Source organism: Spea bombifrons, chromosome 2 (genome assembly GCF_027358695.1).
Source record: "Spea bombifrons isolate aSpeBom1 chromosome 2, aSpeBom1.2.pri, whole genome shotgun sequence".
Classification (NCBI taxonomy): Eukaryota; Metazoa; Chordata; class Amphibia; order Anura; family Pelobatidae; genus Spea; species Spea bombifrons.
Window position 1 is genome coordinate 98,583,755 of NC_071088.1, and position 25,985 is coordinate 98,609,739.

The window sequence follows — 25,985 nt, forward strand, 5'->3', positions numbered from 1 at the left end:
AGCAGCTTCTACGAACAAAACAAACATTAACGCACAGGCAAGGACGCAGACCTTGAAAAACACATGACGACTCAAAACAAACCGTTAGCTAGATTAACGCGGACCTTGCAATTAAATGGACTTAATTATACATGTTAAAAATGTAATGCTAAACTCTGGCTTCTTCTACAGTTATTCTGTATCTTGAGGTTTTCACACTTCAGGATCATTTCCCACAGCTGATCATTTTGGGCATAGTTAAATATTTCTCATTTGATTAAAGACTATCGAAGAACTCAAGACCACATGAAGGGCGACAGGTTAATTAGATATGTGATGTGAACGTCACTGACATAATGAACTATCACACAGAACAGGTGAGTTTGTAGCATATGCCGTATACCCCAAGCAACATCCCATCTACCTTTAGCACATTCTGTAACCTCCCATATAATAAAACAAACATTACCTCCTGATCTGATAAGTGAATGATAAACCATATTTCACACCATGGTGTATGTTACAAAGGATTATCTCCTTTATCTCCACTGGAGACAGCTATAAACACTCACAGCGTGTCTTTTTTTCATCAAAGCTAGCATAAGTACATTTATTAACTGAAGCTACATATAGCTTGTGCAATTTATTTGTCAATCAGTGTAATCGTTTCAGTGATATTTAGTTAAATCACCTAATCAGTTTCCTGTCCTAAAGTTCTCTTTCTTTTCCTCACCCAACCTTAAAAAACTTCATTTAGTCAAAACCGATAACTATTATTACATGCATGTACTCCCCATGAGTTTTGCCTCCCAGGAAGAACATTGGGGCAACTTGTAATACAGAGGTGGTAGTACTATGGCTTTAACAGAATGTCACAAAGAAATCATGTAAAGAATTGAAATTAATGGAAAATTATTAGGTTATTTTTTCCATTACTTAGGTTTTTTTTAATCTAATGTTATTTTACATATTGTCATAAGGAAAAGATTATTTAACAATGAACTGAAGTAAAATTAATTAAAACATTTCTTAATTTCCTTTCACGCTTCACATTCTAAGATCAAACAGAAGGTAAACTGGTTAAGTGTGCACAAAGCAGCCAAGCGGCCATATTGGAAATCCCAACCGGCACTAGCATTCAGGTAAATACCACTTTACACTAGCATTACATTACAGGTGTACATTAATCAAGATATGGTTTAGAGCTGGCATTAACAATGTTTAGCATGTTCACCGGTAGGGTATTTTATGGCAACTATCATGAACAACCTTGACTTTCTATGGAAATGAGTAATATATTACCACTATACACAAATGCCTTTACACAAAAAGTTATTAATTAATTAATACGTTTATCTGCTTGCCCCAACAATTTACAGCACAGAAACAATGTTTTAACTAGAGAGTGGCAAAAAGGTGGATTTCTATCTGTTGCTGAGCAACAAGTGTCACAGTTTTCAGCCGGGACTTGAATTGTGTTAACTCGGCCAGTGAGTTGGCTTGAGCAGAAAGCCTACCACAGCCTGCTTTCCAGTTAGAAAAACATTAAACATTAATATGCTTGAGAATGAAACATAGAGCACGTTAAACACGTAGAAATACCTGAATAATCCCTGACCACCATCTCTTTTTTGGACATAGCTTGAAAACAAGTATATAAAATGTTCTCTTCATGCAAATATGTATCATACTGAATATTGTGATACGGCCAACATTTCCCACACATTCAAGTCTAGAAATAATCTTATTTGTTCAAGGGCCTATAATAATAGGCATGCTACAACTGAAGGTCACGTTTCAAAGCTTGTTCATATCTGCATCTCACATAATTCTAATTTTTAGGTTTCAGATAACCTTTCACAGAAGGTTTCTCCTATGACCACAAAAAGGTTCCTTGGCGTTTTCTCTTCCTGTCTATGGAGTGGAAAGATAAACACAAGCTAAACTGTGAAATAAACAGTCCTTTTGAAAAATGATGTGATTGTTCTTTTAAAAATTTCAAAATTCAATCTTACAAATGTTGCATTTGTTTCCACACTGAGCTGATTATGTAGCGCTATTACAATAGGGATGTTGACGGCAACATTCAAAAAATTAAAGGTTAGCACACTTTAAGACACACAGGAGCCCAGGAAGTGGACCCTGTTCTTATGAGCTTACAATCTATAAGAATAAAATATTTATCATACATACATTAATTATTCAAATTTGATAGTATTTATTCTACTTCACGCATTGTATATTACTATTCTACAACACCGAGATACACCAAATATTTTAGGGACTACATTTTTCACAAGCTTCACATTCTATCCCATACACTAATGATATTCTACACATTGTAATTCCAATATATGCATTCAAGTTACTGTATTATATACGTTGTATAAACACAGAGTCCCATTTAAGGAGAAATGCCTGACTTGGATACAAGCAGAGTGCGATAGTGACATAATTAATACCTACTAAGCTCTCTGGGGCAAAGCATCATACTTAGTAATACTATACCTACAACATAAAAGCAATCAAATGTGACTATACATATTAAGCGATTGACACCAGGATGTCTTGTAACACTTATCTTACACAAAATATTAGTAATGTTCATTACATTTCACTTCTACATGACAAGCTACATGATCCCTGTAATACACAATATTAATAATGCATAACATTACCGCTGGATGGCCTGAGCATTTTTGGTACATGCCTACTATTGCAGTCCCTTATTCAAAAGCCTACAGTGCACATATTTTATGTTTTCCTTCAGGGAATACTTTTTTCTTAAAGATGTTGACATAATTTGGGCACATGCTGCAGACCTGTAGGAGAGCTGCTTCGATGATTGCAACCTGGCGACTTAATACTGCAGGCAAGGTTTTCACGTCTGGCCAAAACTAGAGTAAACAGAAAACTTATTTGGATCTACATGATAGATCTACACAGATATACATATATTTGTACAGATATGTATAAAAGATGTCTGTATATATAATATGCTTGCATGATGATAATACACGGTAACCATGAGATACTTGGTATATTGCTCAGTAGGTTTTACCAACTCATGATGTAAGCCAGTGACCTTCCTAGAGCAAATTTATGATGTCCCCTCCACCATCAAAGCACATCAAATACAAGCAGCTACATAAACCAACTGGCAGACCCAGCTGTTGATGCCAGGCAGTCCTTACTTGACCTAAAGAAATGATACAAGAAGGACCTTCTGTGTTTAATATGGCCCAAGCTACTGATATTTTCTAGGATTTCAGCCGCCTCGTCGTACCGCTACAAGAAAGCAGAAAAGTTGGAAGAGCGCTGCATTGCAAAAGCAAAGCTTGAAAAATAAAATCTTGTCTCGTTAATTTATTCTGCTGGTCGTGCGAGCCCATTAATAATGCACAAGCAGGGCATAATTGCAGTAGGCGTTATTATCCCAGCTAATCAAATTTTACTTATCACTTATACGCACGAGAATGCAAATGCATCTACAAACAGAACTTGTCTTCTGCGACCTTCTAGACACCAGCAAACAGTTTATTGTACGTGACGCAATTGAAAAAATGTGTCGGAGATTTAGAAAAATATGAAGATATTTGCAGAGAAATAGACTAATAGGCTAATGTCTACATTGCTATCAACATTCACCGTATAGGAAAATATAACTTTCATACCAATGTTTTTGTAATGAACCTGACTACATCATGGCTTTCACCTTCTCAATCCTGATCTTTTTTTAACGTAGAAGTATTGAGGAAACGCTGTGCTGCTGCGTTTTACCTGGAGCAAAAATCCATAACATATCTGTAATGGAAGAATCAATGAGGGTAACTGGATAGAATGAATGATACGCAATCCAGAAGCTGATGGTATCTTGTAGTTGGGAAGTGCTCTAGATACGTGTTCACGTCAATGCCCTAGGATACATCCTGACTTCTGTATGCAGCACACTGCATGCAGCAGACTGCAGCAAACTCTTATTGCATTCAGGAACACTGCCAATCCTCTTACCTTCTTCAGCTCTTGTTATTCGTCTCTGCTGTGCATTTAGGAATCCTTCCATCACAGTAACCTCCCTTGCAAAATTCAGTGTTAAGCAAGATTTTGTAGCCGGATAATGACTGAGCTTCTCTTGTCCTTCTCTCGTATTTTTTGGCACGCTCAGAGAAGCTTTGCCCTTCCAAGGGAATTTCCCATTAGATGATAAAGCAGAGAGATGTCTTCAACAGTGTCGATGGAATACTGCAGCCCTTCCTACTACCCCTCCCAGAACATAGCAACCAATGAAATCCCGGTACTTGAGCTCTGCTTTCTCTGCACTGGCTGTGTAATTATGACTGACACTGGAATACAGCAGCAGTAATGTGCAAAAACAACAGTGTATCCATACTGATGGAAACAGAATTTCCTTTAGAAACCTAGCGTCACCCACCAAAGAATCAATCCAGTTAATCTGCATTTGTCTTCTGACTCGTGAACCTCACCGTACAAAGATTTTTGTAAACCATCCATATTTATTCCTCTACCAGCACTGCAGTAAAGGTGCAAGCAGGCCAAACAATCGCTGAGTTATCACTGCCCTGAAAGCCTAAGAGTGGCCGCTTACGTGGGCTAGTTTCTCAAAGCCTCACTATTCCCTTTTGGCCCCTTCTCACATTTCACGTTCGTCAACTGACAACCGAAAACACAAATCCCCAAGTCCTCACGAATAATGTTGCTAGATAGTCTACAGGATTGCTGTGGGCCTAGAGAAGCTAGCCAACTTTACCATATGTGCCCAGGAGGTCTGCATATGCCACCGTATATGGCCAGTATAGGGCTAGCATAATGAAGCCCACGGGGAAACCCAGGCCAGATGGGCAATTAACACAGCCTGTGGAGCACAGAAAGGATCCAGACATAGTGTAAATGCTGCATAAAATCACAGTTACGGTATGAAATTGTGTGTTTAACACACAGTGGCAAGAATTGTGAGACCACAGAGGGAGAGGACAGGAGTAGGGTTTCTACCTCAAGAGGTAGAGTACAGAGTACTTTAATATGCATTATTCTTTAGCGGGGTGTCAGTGACATTAAACTGTCCCTGGCTTCTAATAGTGAGAAAGACTGCTACCCTGATCACAGTGACGGCAGTGGTCAGCCTCTCTCTAATCCCGCATTGCTCTGTGAAGAGAGTGATACAGGCTTTTTATAGTTTGGGGTTCTGATTTGAATGATTGTGGGGAAGGTAGAGGCTTTGAGTCTTATGGGTATAAAAAGAAAAAAAAACCTTACATAATATTATTCCCCTAAAAAAATCTGATCTGTTCTGATCACAGCTTCTGCACATCTCTGCCTTAGCATATCACCTACATTACTGTTCAAAAGTTTGGGGTCACTTTAAAATGTCCTTGGTTTTGAAAGAAACGCAAATTAAAAAGCAAAGCCTAGTACGCTTTATTATTATTCCTGCAACATTTGAAATCAAACAGTGATTAGCGAAATCAAAGCAGGGATTATAACCCCCCCAAAATTATGATGTAAACAGTAATGCGCTGAATCACAGATTGTTACTAACATTTTTTTTTTAGAAGGGCAACACTGTAATAAACCATGGACATTGCCCCAAAAATGCAGACTGTCTCGCCAAATATGCACATTTCACCAAACTGCTTTATTTGTCCCTTTTCAAGATCAAAACTGTGCCTTTTTGTATAACGGTGCTAACGGATTTGGACAAGAAAATAGAAGTGCAATCTTTAATCACTAAATTGTTTAAGACGTTCACAGAGATAATACTAATTTCTTTTCTGTTTGATCCTTGCGGCTGGGTGGGAATCCGTCATCATTAACCGATACGATTGGCTGTGTAGTACATTATGTCCTTGACTGCAGTATTTTTATGCCATTGATACGGTGACACATTTAGGTTGCTTACATTTACAATACAGCTCCCCGGATACCCGTTCTCACTAGGGGTTTTCGTTTGTTAGCTGTAACAATAACATTGAAATCATACCATGGAACGAAGGAAAATATTCTTTTTGATTTTAATGACAATACATTCTAATTATATGGCAACTCCTATAATAAATATGTGGAACCTTACTTTTGCTTAGATTTATGGGGGCATACATGAAAAGGCATTACACTCTCCAGAGTAGAGGTGGGAAGAATGTATTCCATTAAGTGTCATCATGCGCCGGTGGCACTAGATATAGTGTGTGTTAAAGAAGAAACAGGCTTGCTGTGTGTGTTTCAATTTGAATATACTTGCCGTTCATATAAATCAAACACAGCTGCTAAGAATCTATTAAATACACAAGTGTTCAGGGGAAAGCTGGACAGGCCGAGAGGACATGGAGTCCCTGCTAAATGTAACCTTAGTTAGAAACTAGCTAATGCTCCTGGCACTGATGGCTGCACTCCTGCAAAGTTTTCATGTCTGCTGTGAAAGGATTCTTTTTGCTTTAGCGTCTCATCTGGAAAACATCCCAATAGCAAATTTGCTTGCCCTAAATACATTAGTGATGGCTTAAACACTTCCATTAAGTAAACACACACTGTACCTGTCCCTTTTATGGTGTGTTTTGACACCCGTTCTCCATTAGCCCCGCTGGATTGGGCAAACTGTAGACACATGCCACATGTGATGTTCTAACAGAGCCAACTCAACATTTACATCAGACTGTTCAGCAGATGGGGCTGCAGCATCTTCCCAAAGCTTAAATAACACATAAGCACAAGTACCACGATGCCAAAATATCTTTCTCTCTCTCAGTCTCTTGCTCGAGATTGATAACAAGTAACAGTAAAGAAATGATAACTACAATAGTACTTAAACAAGAAGAAAATAGAGAAATAACTTCAATTGTTTCTACATAGAATGTTTCTAAACTGCCCTTTAGGAATTCACAGACCTTTGACGCCAACAATACCATAAACATATCCGTACAAAGTATAAAATAATTGAGGAACAACAAATCAAGCCTACTATCCCTTCAAATGATAGAAGCTTTATAAGGATGAAAGCAAGTCAAAATGTGCTGAAAAGACAAGTGACCATGCAAGTGATTGAGGTTCAAAGGCATTTACCCAACCTAAACAAGTGGCCTCTTCAATTGTTTATAATAGGCAAGGGACCACATAAACTGATCTTAATTCAACGTTCTGGGATCTGTGGTGGACAATTTAATGATGTTCTATGGACCTTCACAAACCCTGCCACAGACACAGGTGTCCTTGTACAGACACTTTGCCTGTCCCTGCAAATGTGTCATATAAATAACAGACAAATAAGAAAACTATTAAATGGAAAATAAATAGTTTCCTGTTACAGGTATAGTAGAATATTTTTTTTTATGTATTAATGTTTCAAACTGTTCTGCTAATCATAGGCAATACTTAAAGACTATACCTGTATTTCAAAACTCTAAGTGTTAGAAATGTAACTTCTTGCATCACATACAACTCCTCTACTTTTTCTCTACTTGGCCAAAACTGTAAACACCATAGAAGTTTGGATGATCAAAAGGTTGTCAGTATACTTTCTGTTTGAGATAAGGAAAGGTGAACGGTATAGTTTTGCAGTTTGCACATTCTTCTCAATAACGCCAAAGAAATCATGTCAACCAGGATCTAGTCACTGAAAAGTTGTATGGCCTCTTGAGTTCAGGGTCAGCTTGACTGAAATGAGGTTCACATATTTATCAATATGGAAGTTCTTGCCAACATGTTGGTAGTTAAATTGTGTGAATTTTAGACAAGGGCATTTAAGCTGAATGGAAACTTAATGACTATAATGACTGAATGGAAACTATATCACCCATATGGAAAAGTAATTCTCTCCTATATCTAATAACTGGCTGTGCCAGCATTGGCGGCAACAACTGCAATCAAACATTTGCAATAACTGGCAGTGCGTCTTTTAACATCACTGTGGACATTCATGGATTTCAGGAAAATTACTCAAAACCTATAAATAGGCCCACTTAGACATTACTTACGTTAAATGTTTATTATATACATAAAATCTACAAAAGCATATAGGTCTTTACATTATTTTTCACTGGAACACATTCCTCAAAGATTAGTAACAGCAAGTTCGGCAAATCTCACAAGTAGAACGCAGTTATCTACTGACATAGGCAATTTCATATCCTTATGGGAACTAATAATGATGGCCAACAACACAAATTGTCAAAATAAACAGTAAAGGACTTCAATGCTTTTTGAGAAAACGTGTATGAAGAATTGGGAATATAAAAACAGATTTTCAGCAGATAGTAGCAGAATTATTATTTTGGAAACGGGAATGACAGAAACAGAAGCTGACTTTAGGAACTAAGAACTAAAGAAGAAAACGCTCAGGGGAAATCTGATCATCTTCGGCAAAGGTCAGTTGATCTGGAGAGTAGTCTCCTAGAACAAGTGTTAGAAGTAACACTAATGCAGATACAATGCCTGCCACAAGTTGGGCACAAAGGTATTCTAGACTTCAAACTTTTGATTAAACTATATATATTTCCTCTGGGGCTGTCTTGATAAAGGTCTATTGTTTGGATAGGTGACAAAATCCTTCACATTTGTTCATAATACACTTATGAACTAGTTAACTAAATTTTAAGTACTTATGGGGAGTATGGTGAATGCATAATTTATATCTATATCAATATAGCAATATGGAACCTGCTGGAAATAAGAAGTGGTTACGTTATTTGCTTCACTTATCTAGTCCCTTTTTCTTCTGCCGCTGTAGCCCATCCACTTCAATGTTTGGCTCCCTAGACTGTAAGCTCTACTGGACAGGGATCTCCTTTCCCAATGTAGACTACTGAACATTTTATACAACTACACTGATTGTATCTTCCCTTTATTATCTGTAAACTGTTAAGGACAAAGTACATCTGTTAGCTCTTAATAAATATATATAATGCATACCACTTTTGTGCAGAGTTATATGTATTTGTGACCTTTCTCAAAGGGCTCCAGCTTTTCCCCAGAGACTTCTCTCATTAACAAGGTATTTTGGCCCACAGAACCATCACTCACTGGATGTTTATTGCACCATCCTCTGTTAAGTCTAGGGACCGTAATGCAAGAAACCTCAAGGGATCAACAAAAGATAGAGATACATAAGTGTCACATTTTTTGGTTGACTAAGTCTTCTAGCACTCAATGAGTTAAAAAAGCATGCTATCAAAGCAGCATTTAACAGGGCTACATTACTGACAGCCTTAATATTCCACAACTGAACATATATAACATTTTCTAATTGTGATCACAATTGTTTATGAGTCTTTGTGCAGCTGAATAAGCCAACTAATAAACATGACTGTCATTCTGACCTAGATGCTACTAAAAGTAAGCCTGCTGAAAGAGCCGTGTCTCCTTCTAGCTGCCATAAACGTACCTATGTATGGACATATTTCCCTGTGGTATAATCATCAGTACACGGTGAAAATAAAGTTTTCTGGTAAACTGTTAAAAAGTTTCAGCCAAAACTTCTCCTTTCCTAGTTGTTCTGTGTATATCATAATAATATGGCTAACCTAGATGAGTATGGCTGCAATGATTACTCAAACTTAAATGTATACACTGACTCTTGCACTACACAAACACAATACTTTTTATTATTTTTGTTAGTGATATTACAAAAGGTCTTAATGGTTAGGTATGTCTTTTTTTGCAGATGAAACACATGTCTGCAACAGGGTAAACTTTCTTAGTGGAAAAGGTCAAATGGCAAATTGTAAAGTAAATTAGATGAATGGCATGTGGGATTTTCAGATACCATGAGGCCTGTAGACATGTCCACACGACCTAAATTCAGCAGGATAGAAATCACATTAAAGCAACCAATCATTCGTACAACTATGTAGTAACAATCCTTCTCTATAAATATCATATGTTGTAAAAGTACTAAATTCCTTACCAGCTCTATTTTTTGACCTACTATTGGTAAAGCATCAGAGTTATGAACAGAAGATATCCACTAGGCCAATGGATGATTGGACTGGATATGCGGATATCCTTCGTTTTCTACTACAGTGTGCTTTGGGATCTGAGGAGTCCTCGCGGAGATATCATTAGAAGAGTTTTATTTCTCTCTCTATTTTGTATTTGGTTCTGTTTTTTTCAGAGCTATCCTTTAGTGAATATTTTTCAAGAGTGACTGAAAATAACGGATGCGGCTTGTTTGCCATAGTACCAACTACCCATGCGAAATATATAATAAGCATGATTTTGAGATTTCTCAAAAATAGCATGATCCAAGAGGGAACAGCTATAGACACATTTAACAAAATTAAAATTACAAAGGAAACCCCATAGAGTAATATCATATGTAATTGCTATCATCTTTGTATGATACATATCTGTTCAGACAGTTCTTCTATCTATTGTTTAGAACAATACCCATGCTTATACTCATACCAACTGAATCATGGAAAACCAGTTTTAAAACTCAGAACAGCACTGAGGCATAATGTATCTACAGCTAAAGCTAGAAGCTAGCGAGAACATTACTCAATAATCCTGGAAGCAGAAGACAATGTTAATATTTATCAGCTAACATTCAGAAGTACGAACTATTATACTATTTACATAAAACAATATTGTCATTTATTGATGAGATTAAAATATAAATTATTCTATTCTTAAAGAAAACTATTTAAGAAAATGTATAACTAGACCCAAAATCTAATTTCTCTTTTTGTATTATTATAATCTGGTGACAATAGATTAATCTGTTTCAAAATTAGTGGTGCTGCTCAGTCACACGAGACTTTGGTTATAATTAATAATTTTCCTGACAAATGTTCCATTGTATACATTTATTTTTTATGTTTAATTGTATACATTTATTATTTTCTGGAAAATGTACTTTGCAGAAATAGTAGTTTGTAGAAATAGATGGAGTTTTTTTTTATGTTGAGCACCGCTATGAAGAAATATTAACACACTTAACCTTTTTCAAGGGCAAGCTTCATAGTGAAAGATGCTGTGCTGCCTATGTTACGTTGGGTCTCTTGTCAATCCTCCATTCCCTATCAATCTCTGTGATGAGTACAGCATACTCATCCATGTACTCTGTAGTGTACACTGTCAAGAAGCCAGCATTTACAAGAAAAACATGTTGTTGAATAATTAGTCCTAGACAGGAATTATAATGACAGTTTATAAAGAAAAATGAGATCAGCATCAGCTTGCTCATTGGCTAGTTGGGTTTTTGCATGTCCATTCTTGGTTTTAGTTGGATGAATACTTTGTGCCCAATAAGTTATTTCTTTTTTTTTTACCATATTTTTTACTATAGCCAACTGATATCAGTGGTGGTGACTGTATCTACTTTTGGACAAATCTTGCGAGATAGATATACATCTAATATACAGTTGCTAGCCAGTGATAGTGTGCAAGAAAAGGACACACTAAGTTTTACTTATTAATTCTTTAGGACAGCAAGGTGCCTACCACCTTTCCCTTTAGAAAGTTCACACAGACCAGTGTTAAACTTTTGTGCACTCTCATGGTTATCTAATAACACTACATTATTAATTCCTCAACTAACTGCATCATAATTTCTGGAAATCCATGTGGTTGCCTGCCACTTTAACGTATTGGCATCATATATCACGGTTTCTAAATATGCACCACAGGTATGTGCTTTGTTCTGACGCATTTAATGTTTTTCTCTTTTCTGCTTTTCCTGAGCTTCTAAGATGACGTCCGTTGGCTAGTGTTTACTGCAGGAGCCGTGCCCACCCTTCTTCTCATACGACTGATTGAGTGCATTAGCTGAGAGCTGGAGCAAGCAGGTAAATGCTCCCCATTAAAACATCTCCATATATTGGCCACTTGTTTGCTCTCAGAAAGCTGTTTGATCAGCTAATAAAAAAACAAGACAAACTCCACATCAACACACATGTATTGTGCATTTAAATATAATTAGATGTACAGCTGCTGCTTTAAATTGAATAGATGGAAAAATCATACCTGACAACTTAGTAAATCAGAGCCTCCAGAGCAGGAGATTCCCTACTAAGCTTAAAGGGATTTTTGGACATGGCTAGTTAAGAGACTGATGTGTTAAGAGACTTCTAAATGCAGTAAAACATAAGGGGCATACACAGATCCCCAAAACTGCAAAGGGTGTGTGGTCCTGAGAATCTAACAATCGCTGCTCCAAAGATTTAGACAAGACGAGACAGAAGCCTATGCTGCATTGTTTTTGCTTTTTTTTAGGTGCTGCAGATTTTACAATGTGTGTACAGGGAGCTATGAATCACTGATTTCATTTACATTTGCTTCTCATTTCATTCTAGAGCTGCTGATGAATGAATGCTTGCTGACGAATACACAGTGATATGTCTTAAACCTATACCATGTACATTCCTGTGAAAAAGAAAGTACATCCTCTTTGAATTCTATGGCTTTACATTTTCGGACATAATAACAATCATGTTCCTTAACAGGTCTAAAACTTAGGTAAATGCAACCTCAGATAAACACCAGACGGGGCCATTGCAATGCCTTGATTGTTTTCTTTTTTCAGCCATTCTATTGTAGTTTTTTGGTGTGCTTGGGATCATTGTCCTGTTGCATGACCAAATTTTGGCCAAGCTTTAGCTGTCGGACAGATAGCCTCACATTTGGATACTCTGGTACACAGAGGAGTTCACGGTCGCCTCAATGAATGCAGGGTTCCCAGGTCCTGTGGCTGCAAAAAAGCCCAAATCATAACCCCTCCACCATGTGCTTGACAGTTGCTATGCGGTGTTTGTGCTGATATGCTGTGTTTCGTTTTCGTTGTGCATTATGGCCAAACATCTCTACTTTGGTCTCCTCTGTACAGAGGACATTATTCCAGAAATAAGTCTTGGGGTTTGTTCAGATGCTACTTTGCAAACCACTGCAGTGTTGCCATGTTCTTTTTAGCGGGGATAGGTTTTCTCCTGGCAACCCTTCCAAACAAACCATACTTGTTCAGTCTTTTTGTACTTTCATAAGCTTTAGCATTTAACATGCTAACTGAGGCCTGTAGAGTCTGAGATGTAACTTTGGATTTTCTTGCAAGTTCTGTGAGTATTGCATGGTCTGACCTTGGGGTAAATTTGCTGGGGGGTCCATGAATGTTTTCCACTTTTGAATAATCTTTCTCACTGTAGAATAATAGACTTTAAATTGTTTCGACATGGCCTTATAACCCTTCCCAGATTGATGGGCAGCAACAATTGCTTCTCTAATTGCTTATCATTGCTGATGTCTTTCCTCCTTGGCATTGTGTTAAGACACACCTGAATGCTCCAGACCAGCAAACTGCTAAAGATTGCGACTTTTATAGAGATGGTCACATTTGCTGATCATCAATGAATTAAGGACATTTGATAAGCAGCATCTGTCTACTACTTAGCATCTTAATTCCTATAGAAGCAGTAAGGGTGTACTTAGTTTTTCACACATGGCTTCTCTATTTTGGCCTTATTTTTGTTGAATAAATCATGACATGATATCTGGAAAGTGCTGCTTTCACAGAGGCGACCATGCTTTCACAAATGTACATTGCACCACCTGGGCTCAAAAAATACCTTCCAAAGTTACTGTAAACTGTAAAACACTTAGGCTAGGTTTCCACTTGGGTTTTTGTCCGGCGTTTTTTTCTTGATGAAAAACGCCAGGAAAACTGCCAAGAAAACTGCCGCTGCATTTACCTGCGTTTTGGCGTTTTTTCTGCAGTTTTTTCTGGCGTTTTAGCCTTTCTGTGGAAATTGCTTTTTTTGACCTTAGGCAGTTTTTCCAGCCTTTACAAGTTAGAAGTTTCACCCAGCTAAAAGGGATTAGGATAAATGGCAAGTATCTGCCCTCTCCTGATGTCATTTACTTGGTAGACCCTTTTGTCTCTTTTCTGTGGTTTGTAAGGCATGCTTTATTCCGAATGTCTGCTCCTCTGGGAAGATTGGCCCCAAATGATGGTGCAAATTGTTTGCTGTTGCTTTTGGCACGCAGGATCTGGTCGCGTATGTTTGTTTGTAATGGCATGTTTGTTCCAAATGGTGTAAAATTCAATATGAACCAGTCCAGGACTTTGTTTTGTGTGAAACTGTTTGTTTTCAGCCTATTTCTCGTAGGACACACAGATACTGGGTCCATCCTCTGCATTGTAACTGTGGAAAAAACGCCATAAAAAACGCCAAGGCAATAAACCCACATGGCTTTTTCATGGCGTTTTTTCTCTCCCATAGACTTCTATTGGAGAAAAAAAGCCAAGATTTCTTGCAAAAAACGCCAGAGTGTCAACATGCTGCAGTTTTGAAAAACTGCCACAGAGCCCAAAAAAGCAGAAAAACGCCAAAGAGGACTGAAAAAACGCCAAACAGAAAAACGCCAAGTGGAAATGGCATTTTGCGATTTCCCATTGAATTACAGCTAACATCTGGCTGCATGCGTTTTTCACAAAAAAACGCCAGGTGGCGCTATTGGCGTTTTTATAGGCGTTTTTAGCTAAAAAAACCCAAGTGGAAACCTAGCCTTAAGCTAGGTTTCCATTTGTTTTTTTTTTGCTAAAAACGCCTATAAAAACGCCAATAGCGCCACCTGGCGTTTTTTTTGTGAAAAATGGCTGCAGCCAGATGTTAGCTGTAATTCAATAGGAAATCGCAAAATGCCATTTCCACTTGGCGTTTTTCTGTTTGGCGTTTTTTCAGTCCTCTTTGGCGTTTTTCTGCTTTTTTGGGCTCTGTGGCAGTTTTTCAAAATTGCAGCATGTTGACACTCTGGCGTTTTTTGCAAGAAATCTTGGCTTTTTTTCTCCAATAGAAGTCTATGGGAGAGAAAAAACGCCATGAAAAAGCCATGTGGGTTTATTGCCTTCGCGTTTTTTATGGCGTTTTTTTCCACAGTTACAATGCAGAGGATGGACCCAGTATCTGTGTGTCCTACGAGAAATAGGCTGAAAACAAACAGTTTCACACAAAACAAAGTCCTGGACTGGTTCATATTGAATTTTACACCATTTGGAACAAACATGCCATTACAAACAAACATACCCGACGCATCAACTGGATCCTGCGTGCCAAAAGCAACAGCAAACAATTTGCACCATGATTTGGGGCCAATCTTCCCAGAGGAGCAGACATTCGAAATAAAGCATGCCTTACAAACCACAGAAAAGAGACAAAAGGGTCTACCAAGTAAATGACATCAGGAGAGGGCAGATACTTGCCATTTATCCTAATCCCTTTTAGCTGGGTGAAACTTCTAACTTGTAAAGGCTGGAAAAACTGCCTAAGGTCAAAAAAAGCAATTTCCACAGAAAGGCTAAAACGCCAGAAAAAACTGCAGAAAAAACGCCAAAACGCAGGTAAATGCAGTGGCAGTTTTCTTGGCAGTTTTCCTGGCGTTTTTCATCAAGAAAAAAACGCCGGACAAAAACCCAAGTGGAAACCTAGCCTTAGGGCTGCTCCAACTAATCAATAAAATCGATAATAATCGATAATGAAAATTGTTGCCAGAAAATTTCATTATCGATTAGTTGAATCGATTTTATCGACTATAAGATGAGGGTTTTTTCAGAGCAAATGCTCTAAAAAACACCCTTCGTCTTATAAACCGACCTCAAACAAAGGTCGGATATTAGCTCGCTGCAGGGGACCCGGATCCTCACCTCTGACAGTCGGCAGACATCTGTGCGATGCCCGCAGACATCCTCTGCTTCTGCCCCGGCGGATGTACTGGCCAGCAGCAGTGGAGGTTGTCTGTGCGCATTGCGCAACGTTCACCGGCTGCCACAGAGGAGGATCCCCGGCATCGCTGCAGGGGACCCGGATCCTCCTCTCTGGCAGCCGGTGGGCGTCTGTGCGATGCACTTCTGCTGTGGCTTCTATGATGGAGCACTGGAGTCACATGACCTTCCGGTGCTCAGTCATAGAAGCTCCAGCAAAAGTGCCAGCCACCAGCAGAGATTGTCTACACGGCTGGCCCGTCTAGACACCAAGGAGTCTGGAGCATGGGGGGTAAGTCAGGGGGGGTGCAGAGTGACGTATCAGGGGCATATAAGGGGTTATAACGCATAACAGTGGGCACAGTGGCATATAGGGGTATAAGGCATATTTGGGGGCAGAGTGGTATATTTGGGGGGCTGAGTGGCATATCCGGGGATAGAGTGGCATATAGGGGTTATAAGGCATATCAGGGGGGCACAGTGGCGTATAGGGGGTATAAGGCATATTTAAGGGGGCAGAGTGGCATATTTGGGGGCAGAGTGGCATATCTGAGGGTTTAAGGCATATCTGGGTAGGGCAGAGTGGCATATCAGGGGGCAGGGGGTATAAGGCATATATTTTGGGGGCAGAGTGGCATATTTGGGATATAAGGCATAGCTGATGGCACTATGGCATATAGGGGGTATAAGGCATATCAGAGGGCACAGTGGCATTTCAGGGGGTATAAGGCATATAGGGGATATAAGGCATATCTGGGGGTATAAGGCATACAAGGGGTATAGGGCATATCTGGGGGGCAGAGTTGCAAGCCTGGGCTCAAATGTGCATAACTGGGGGGGGGCAGGTTGGGAAATAAAAACAAGAAATGCATTTTTCTTGCAAGTTGCAAGTTTTTAACATCCAGTTTGTTCATTAAATTATTTTAAATAAACAAAAATGTACATGTATTTTTTATCCGATTAATCGAAAAAATGATCGGCCAACTAATCAATTATAAAAATAATCGTTAGTTGCAGCCCTAAAAACACTACAGAAGATTATTGGGGTTAGTACAGGTTTCACGGGTATTTATATATATATATATATATATATATATATACAGTTGCAATCAAAATTATTCAACCTCCATTGCAAAGATGTTTGCAATGAACAAATCAAACAAAATCAATTGAAATAGCTCAACACAACAAATGCTTCAAATAGTTTCCCCAAATTCAACTGAAAATGCAACTTATAATGACTTCTCCAGCCTCAAAATTATTCAGCACCTTGAACAGAATCCCTCACAACAGCACGAATACGCAAAACAGATGTGATCTCAAGCATACCTGATGCAACTTATCAAGGGCTTCATTAGTTGCAGCAGGTGTGCCTGAGCTAGAACACATGAAACACCTGAACAGGAGTCGAAAATATAGCAAAAGCACTGAATGTTCCTAGAGATACCGTTGGAAGCATAGTTCACAAGTTCAGAGTTAAAAGAAGATTGGTTACACTATCTGGATGGGGCAGAAAAAGGAAGCTATCAACAGCTGCAACCAGATTTCTGAGAACACGGGTTGAGAAAAACCCTTGAGTGACTGCAAAATACTTGATAACAGGCACTGAGGTTTCAGTGAGCAGAGTAAAGCACCTACTAAATGCAGAAGGTTTCCATACAAGAATTACAAGACGTACACCACTACTGACCCAAAAGCACAAGAAAAATCTGCTCCAGTATGCTCAAAATCATATAAAGAATACGTTTTGGGATTTTGTTCTGTGGGCTGATGAAACAAAACTGGAACTTTTCAGCCTGATAGATCGGTAGTATGTCTGGAGAAAGAAGAATGAAGCATACACTGAACACATCACCCTGGCATGGTGTTGGCTTGGTGATGCTCAGAGACTGCTTTGCATTCTCTGGCACTGGAAACCTGCAGTGTGTGGAAGGCAAGACTGGATTCATCAGGAAATTCTAGGAGAAAAGTCATGCCGTCTGTGAGGAAGCTGAAGCTTGGGTGTCATTGGACTTTCCAACAGGACAATGATCTCATGCATACCTCAAATTCCACCAAGGCTTGGCTGCAGAAGTAGTCCCGGAAGATTCTACAGTGACCATCTGACTTGAACCCCATAGAAAATCTCTGGTGGGATTTGAACAAGGCAGATGCAGCACGCAAACCCAAGTATATTGCTGAACTAGAGGTCATTACTCATGAGGAATAGGAAGATTCCTCAGGAGCGCTCTCAGAAGCTGGTGTCTGGCTATGCATCTCATTTGCAGCAGCTCATAAAAGCAAAAGGGTGCTCTTCTAAGTATTAAAGATGCTTTCCATGAAGGGATTGAATAATTTTGAGACTGGAGAAGTCATTATAAGTTGCATTTTCAGTTGAATTTGGGGAAACCACTTGAAGCATTCTTTGTGTTGCGATATTTTAATTTTTTTTGTTTGAGTTGTTCATTGCAAACATCCAAAAGTCTGTAAATATTGACAATAAACCTGATTTGCAATGGTGATTGAATTATTTTGATTGCAACTGTATATATACTCAAGACCAGCTCTTTGCTTTGTGATCTTTGGGATCAGTAACTAGTAAAGCATTGATGGGATGGTTCAGAGATTTCTATGTTGGTATGTATGTATTTACATACCAAGAAGATCATTGTGGCATTAATCCATGAATTAATTACAATACTCAAACACAGCTACCTGACTGATTTACTGAGCTTCCTAGTCGACACATATGAAGACCTATACACTGATCCCAAAGGGTACCTTGTTGTACACAAGGGCCAGATACCATAATTGGACATTTACCAACATTATTGCCATATAACATATTTCTATCAGAAGTAGCTAGAAAAGGCTGTGCAGCTGTACTACTTGGGACACATAAACTAGACAATGGCGATGAGCCTTCTACCTTACACTGCATGACAACACAATCCTGTGCTGTACGCTAATAATAAATAGTTGCAGTGTTTTCTTAATTTGGTTTCATGAACAAAACAATATCAGACATGTTATACACACATTACAGATGCAGGTGGAAAAAATAGACTACTTCTTGGCAGTGCATAAAAAATACTGTAACTTATTTGGGTTCAACATTCTGGAAAAATATAAAAATGACCAAGCTGTTGCTTAATCTTGGTCAGGGATACTACAATATTACATAGGATGAGCAAATCTAATAAGTGTTCTTGGATAACTGCATGTCTAGGACTCCAGGTTATTTGGCGGCATATAAGTACTTTGAACAATACATAAAAACAATAAAACAGAATTAGAGTTTTTATAGTACCTTAGCTCAAGATGTATACACATAGCATTGTGCCTATTACCCGAAGAGACCTCTCACTTCATCAGCCACCCATCTATTTTAAGATATGAACATCAATGCTTAGCATGCAACCTATCGACAGCTCATATCATGTTGGTATCTCAAATAACCACACATGGGAAAACTATTACGCAGCCTGTATGCCAGTATGAAAATGGAACTATAAACCACAACACAAAACTAATATTTTCTATATGTTGTTATATAATTAAGTATAAATAATAAAAGTATATTATGTAACTTTCCATGGTTAAACCTATAAAGATTGATAGAATTCTGGTAAGAGGCCCCCGAGAATCTTCATAATTGGTGAAAGCTGTCATGTATTTTACATGGTTACATTGTACCAAGTTATTAGTAACCATTACAGAAATCAATGACAAGAAACAAAATTCTAATAGAAAAAGTTACTTTTAAATTAAAATAATGAAATAATTATGCACACTGGGAGTTGTATTTAGTATCTATTATGTACATCTTTAAATTACTACTCATATATCCATGAAAACAGTTGTTACATCACTATGATGATAACCCCCCCCCCCCGGTTTTAAATATACATTTAAAGTTTAGATTTTACTTCAGTTTAGCTTCAGTGTAGCTTAATTGAGTCACACTGTAAAATTCAATTGACTACCCAGAGATTTGCTTTTATCTGCTTAAACAAGTGGTTTTAAATTAAAGCTAGCACTCCATATGAAAAAATCCCGAATTAGGTTTACTTAACAAGCAGTTCTTCCTACTTGATTATGTGTCCTGGGATTTAACTAGTGAGTATGGTTTTAGCTTATTCTTTTATTTTTCCATAAGTCTGGATTTTATGTGCCTCATTGGATCAAGACCCATGTTTCTATACTCACATGGTAAAAATGAGTGCCACTCCTTACTGGAGCACACTGGGACCTGTAGGCATAACATCTCAGGAGCAAAGATACTAAAGCTTAGTGATTACCACCATATTTTATATAATCATCTAAATATTAGTTTGTTATTTTTCTGTTTCCAATATTTATAATGCTTATTAAACCAACACAATCACTAAAATGTTTGCCGATGACACCTGGCTTGAATTATTTAAAAGCATTTATAAAAATAATTTAACCACATCATCAAAAGCATCATTTTATTGGTTTCTATGACAACCACCAACACTATTAGAAGTTCTTTTTGTCACATGAAAGCAGGGCAAAAAAAATGTTCATTCTAATAGCTTCGAAGCCAAACTGTATCTTATTTTAAGGGATGTTAACTGAATTAGTTTTCTATTCCCTCAACTGGGGTCCGCAGTATGACATTTATATAATCTGTTTCTATACTAAAACAAAAGTTTTAAAAATGTTTAATAAGTAACCAGACATATTTTTGTTTTCAGTTACTTTATATTTCATGTACTGTTCGCTGGGATTAGATGTCATATCCTGGCACTCAGCACTGAAGCCACGCCCACTGTCAACGAGGAGGCCATTTCTTAATGAAGATAGAAAAGTAAGAAAGGAAGAGGAGGAGGGGGCAAAACAGACTTAGACAGAAGAACAAACGGTGAATGAAGAGAAAGCTGAGCTGCAGGACAGGAGACACAGTCACATGAAAGGCAAGGAAACATTATGAGAGTGTTAGAAAGCATGAAGCATGTGTGTGATGGCCCTCTGATGGTGGTAGAAAAACTAACTCCTATTACTAATGGGAGTTATTGTGTACCACTGTCAGTGCCTGGCTCAGCATAAAGTGATGGGCGTTAAGGTGTACAGTAGAGCCCTGCGTGGGACTACTTTTTTAATCCTGCTCCCGCCCGCTCCCGCGGTTTTTAATCCCGCTCCTGCCCGCTCCCGCAATGTGGGTGTTCCGCTCCCGCCCGCTCCCGCCCGCTCCCGCCCGCTCCCGCCCGCTCCCGCCACTTTTGTGGCCAATCCCGCCCGCTCCCGCCACATTTGTGGCCAATCATGCCCGCCTCCTTACCTGATTTCCCGCGCAGTCCCGCGCGGCTGCCCTCGAGTTGTTCCCTCACGGCGTCTCTTCTCTTGCTCCGCCCAGGAACAAGGCGGAGTCACAGGAAGTGACGTCACATCACGTGACTCCGTTTTGTTCCTGTGCGGAGCAAGCTAGGAGACACTGTAAGGGAGCAGCAAGAAGGCAGCCTTGCGGGACTGCGCGGGATTACCGGGACCCGCAGGTATAGTGCCTGACCGCCCGCTCCCGCCCGCAGCCCCAGCAAGACCGCCCGCGCCCGCAAGTTTTTTGGCGGGTCCCGCGGGACCCGCCTCCCAGTGCAGTCCTCTAGTGTACAGTGCACCTTAACTCATATTACTATATACTGAGCCAGGCATTGCTTGTGCAAATAGTGAAGGCAGTTATGCTGTACCACCGTCAATGTCTGGCTCAGTAGATAGAGATGGCAGTTATGCTGTACAACTGTTATGCTGTACTAGCGTCAATGTCTGGTTCAGCAAATAGTGAACAATCTAGCTTCGATGACATTATTGACAACTTTGTTTACACATTTTAAAAGTTATCGTTCTTTTATTATTTCAAATACTGAAAAATAGATATGAGGGGGTGTAACCACAAGGGAGGGGCTTAACCAGGAAGTTACTTGGTCATGATAAGGTGTGACTAAGAGAGGGGCATTACCAAGGGGGGGGGCTGGGTTTTGGTGCCCGGGGCCCTGAATGGTCTCAGTCAGCTCTTGGGGTAAAGAAGAGAGAAAAGAAATATAATAGAAACATTTAAATACCTAAAATGATATAACAAAGTATAGAAGGGAAGTGTATTTCAAAGAAGGAGAAATGTTGGAACAAAAAGCCATAGTCTAAAACTAGAGAGATTTAAATGCAATATTATGAAGTTTTACTTTACTGAGAAGGTGATAGAAAAATGAAACAGCCTCCCACCAGAAGTGGTAGAGGCTAATACAGTGAGGAAATGCAAACATGCATAGGATATACATAATGCTATCCTTAATCTAAGACAAGACCAATGATTGATTAAGGTCTGAGTCTTTATAGACAAACAATGGTCAGACTAGATGGGTTTGTATATCCAATCAAATTCAATGTTTCTATATTTACATTAAAACCAATAATAATAGATGCAAATCGTATTTCATAATACACTAATAAAAGTTGAGATTAGGTCTCCAAGTATTTCCAGCTTTTTGGTCAAAATATAGACTGGACAAGTTGCTTTTACTTGTAAGTGTGGTCTCATGTGACAGGTGCAAACTGGGACACAAATAACTGTGAATCACTCTACAATAATAAAATCAATGCACACAAGTGCAATCTATTGCCATCATACCAGCAGCAAGGTGACAATCTGAGATAGCAAAACATTACAATACTGGACTGCTGGTAAATGGGACTATAAGAGTGTAGATGAAAAAGACAGCGTGGAGATGAAAATCTGTTTGTTTTGTTTAGGTTGCTTTTTTCATTATTGTCTTTTGAACCTAATTGCATTAAAAACAGGTCTTGAAGTGAGCAACTTTCTTACATAGAGGGTAGCCAACATTTACTGCTGACACCAGCTCTGAGGGGTAAGTATTTACATGTTCATTGAAATGTTGTAATCTGTCAGCAAAAAACATAAATCAATGCAGCATATAAACCCTCATCTGCCTCAATACTATTTACACATCTCTGCACTAGTAAAATATAGAATGCCTTAATTCATTTTTTATTAAAAAAACAAGGTGCCACTATAGGTCAAGAGATTGCTAGACAGAAATCTAGTAAAAACATAAAAAAAATTGAATTCCAATTAAAATAATTTATCATTATAATGTATTAAAAAGAAACGCTTAAAATATAGTCAGAGTCATAGCACCCCAAAGCAAGAGTCCTTTCCCAAAGTACAGTCAACAAAATATAATGTTACACTTTTATATAGACATTTTAAGTCACCTCCTGGAATTAGGTCACCGGTGTATTCAACAATAAATTTAATGAGCTTTAATAAATCATCTTAGTCCAAGCCTGCTGTCCTTTAACTATTCCCTCAATTCCAAATCCCACAGAAAGCAGATGTCTTCTACAATCACTATGCTGAACATATGCTACATTTTAAAAGTACAATTTTAAGTATAATTTAATGAACATGCATAAAAATGGTCAAATTTTTACTGTGAACCAAAGATTTCACCTTCTTAGCCTCACTATGTATCTCTACAGAAAGGCTGAGAAAGCCCCACATTACATACTGGAGGGGGGCCCTTTATAACGAATTTAACATTTAGCATTGTTCAATTAGAAAGGTATCCACTTTCCTTAGCTAATGTTTTTTTGAAAACGTATTAAGTCATGACTACAAAAATGTTATTAGCACAAAACATTTTTTGTTAATATTAAACTGATCATAAGAATTGATTAGATCATTATGTCATCATTATTTCCTTGACCAAAAAAATGACCAAGCACAGATATTGTGTGTATTTTATATTCATTTTTAAATATTCAGCCCATGGAACTACACAAGAACTACCCTGAAGAATAAATAAGCACAAATGTTAATCAACTGCAGATAAAATGGTCTATTTTTCTAATTTTCTGTCAATCTCCATGAAAGAGGTGACAAAGGCAATGAGACAAAAAAAAAAGTACTCACTGATACACACAAACAGGCCATGGTACCATAATGGCATAGTCGCTTATATACTCTGATGTAGAGGACTGCACTGGGAGGCCAAAAAACTTGCGGGCGCGGGGCGTCTTGCTGGGGCTGCGGGCGGGAGCGGGTGGTCAGGCACTGTACCTGCGGGTCCCGGTAATCCCGCGCAGTCCTGCAAGGCTGCCTTCTTGCTGCTCCCTTACAGTGTCTCCTAGCTTGCTCCGCCCAGGAACAAAACGGAGTCATGTGATGTGATGTCACTTCCTGTGACTCCGCCTTGTTCCTGGGCGGAGCAAGAGAAGAGACGCCGTGAGGGAACAACTCGAGGGCAGCTGCGCCGGACTGCGCGGGAAATCAGGTAAGGAGACGGGCATGATTGGCCACAAATGTGGCGGGAGCGGGCGGGATTGGCCACGAAAGTGGCGGGAGCGGAACACCCACATTGCGGGAGCGGGCGGGATTAAAAACCACGGGAGCGGGATTAAAAAAGTAGTCCCGCGCAGGGCTCTACTCTGATGTTTATATTTACATCAAGTAATCCGCTGAGTTCTGAGTAAAATTCAAAAATATTTATCATCGCTTGTTTCAGCATGGGAAATTTCAACATTTAAGCTGTTCATATACTCATTTTATACAGTGCGTCGATAGTTGTCCATTAGTTACATTAAACATGTTTCTTTGGAGGCAGTGGAAGTAACAAGGCCAGGTGAATTTTTGAAAGTCTGGAGCCTTCGGCATTTGCACTTGGATTTCGTATACAACAGGCAACGTAAATGAAATAATACACAATCGCACTTTTCCGCCATTGTTAGATGACAACTATTGTTGACTAAGACAGAGGTAGGAGTAGGAGTTTCAAGCAGTATGACTTGAATGGCTTCAGAAAGATGGTTTGATCTTTTTCAGTCTTAGGAGGGATACAAAGGATTTTCTTTACATCTAGAAAGAAAAGAACAGTAGAGAACAAAGACTGGATTCATATATGAAACCTTAAAGGAGTAATTTAGTGGAGTGGTTGATGGCTGATAAGAACAATGATACAAAGGCTTGTTTAGAAATTGTATAAAATGAAAGGAGGATAGAAGTTATGTGCATGTGAAATGTGATTTGTGACAGAACAGACAACATTCTGGTTACCTGTGGTTTTCCAGCACTTGTTGAACTAAAACTATTATGATGGTTAGACTACTAAAGCCATATAAAATGTAAAATGTGCCATATGCTTCTATACCTGGGCTAGTTTCTATAAGGTAAATATATCTGTTTGCATGTATGCACAAGGTGACTCAAATAAAGCTAAAAGGTGCCCAGCCAAGATCAGCCTGAATTTGTTACCCATAATGCACTTTGTCATGCAAGATGCCTATGAGGTGGGTATAGTCAGGGCTAACACGGGTCTTGCATAAATACCAGAGATTATTATTATTTATTGTTTTATATAGCACCATCAAATTCCGTAGCGTTGTACAATGGGTAGACAGGACATAACAAGTAGTATGTAACATAACAAATTGACTAACAGAGACAACAGGTGAGGGGGGGCCCTGCTCAAACGTGCTTACAATCTAGATCATCCAAGCAGGGCATGTTCAAAGGATCAAAAAATGCATTTAACCCCTTCAGTGCCACTTGACACACTGCTAGGTAATGTAACCCATATAACTTCATAAAGAAACAATTGTATTAAGGCAGTCATCAGTGTTGCAGGAGACAAAAAAGGGTCCAAACACATCACAAAGACCCACAGTGAGGATAGCCACAGTAACACGAGGGTGACAGCAGAGGCAGGGCACCAATGATACACCCCTACACGTTTCAAGCTACACAGAACTCTTAAGGCCCTCAGTGACATCGCCGCGGGTCTTTGATGTTTTTGGACCCTTGCAACGCTGCTGCCTGCCATCTTCATCTTATTGTTACTTTATGACGTTATATGGGTGCTGCTTTGAAGATGCCCTGTTTGGATGCTCTTCCTGCCCCACTGATCTGATTGCATCTTCAAAGGATATCAGATGTCTTGGGTGCCATAAAATCTTACAGGGGATGCAGCACTTAGCAGAGTTATGATTTTATAAATATGGTTATGTTTCCATAACAGAATCATAACATGAAGATGTTCTATGTGCTGACTGCGCAATGATAGGAAACATTTCAGGAGGTGGTTAAGCAGGCCCAAGAAATGGGTGACTAGCTGACAGAGAGATAGGGGGTGTTTGGTACCAATACACTTGTAATAACATTGGGACATGATCAGTTTGCTGCCAGGGTTTACGGCTCATTCCTATAAGAGTAGGAACCTAAGGAAAACAAGTAGAATTTCTTTATATTTTGTACAAGGGACCTTAACATCAAGAAATTTCAACTAATTACTTACTTTTG

General features: G+C 38.9%; 1 long non-coding RNA gene across 2 annotated transcripts in view; it reads right to left on the minus strand.

Annotated features, from left to right (window-relative positions):
• Window positions 1-25,985, minus strand: part of LOC128473240 (uncharacterized) — a 47,266-nt gene that overhangs the window by 4,717 nt on the left and 16,564 nt on the right. Inside the window, exon 1 of one of the 2 annotated variants that reach the window (XR_008346259.1) lies at window positions 3,991-4,455. The exons of the other annotated variant lie outside the window; for it this stretch is intronic. This is a non-coding gene — a long non-coding RNA (uncharacterized LOC128473240). Of the gene's footprint in view, window positions 1-3,990; window positions 4,456-25,985 lie in introns of those variants that run through there. 2 annotated transcript variants of the gene reach the window in all.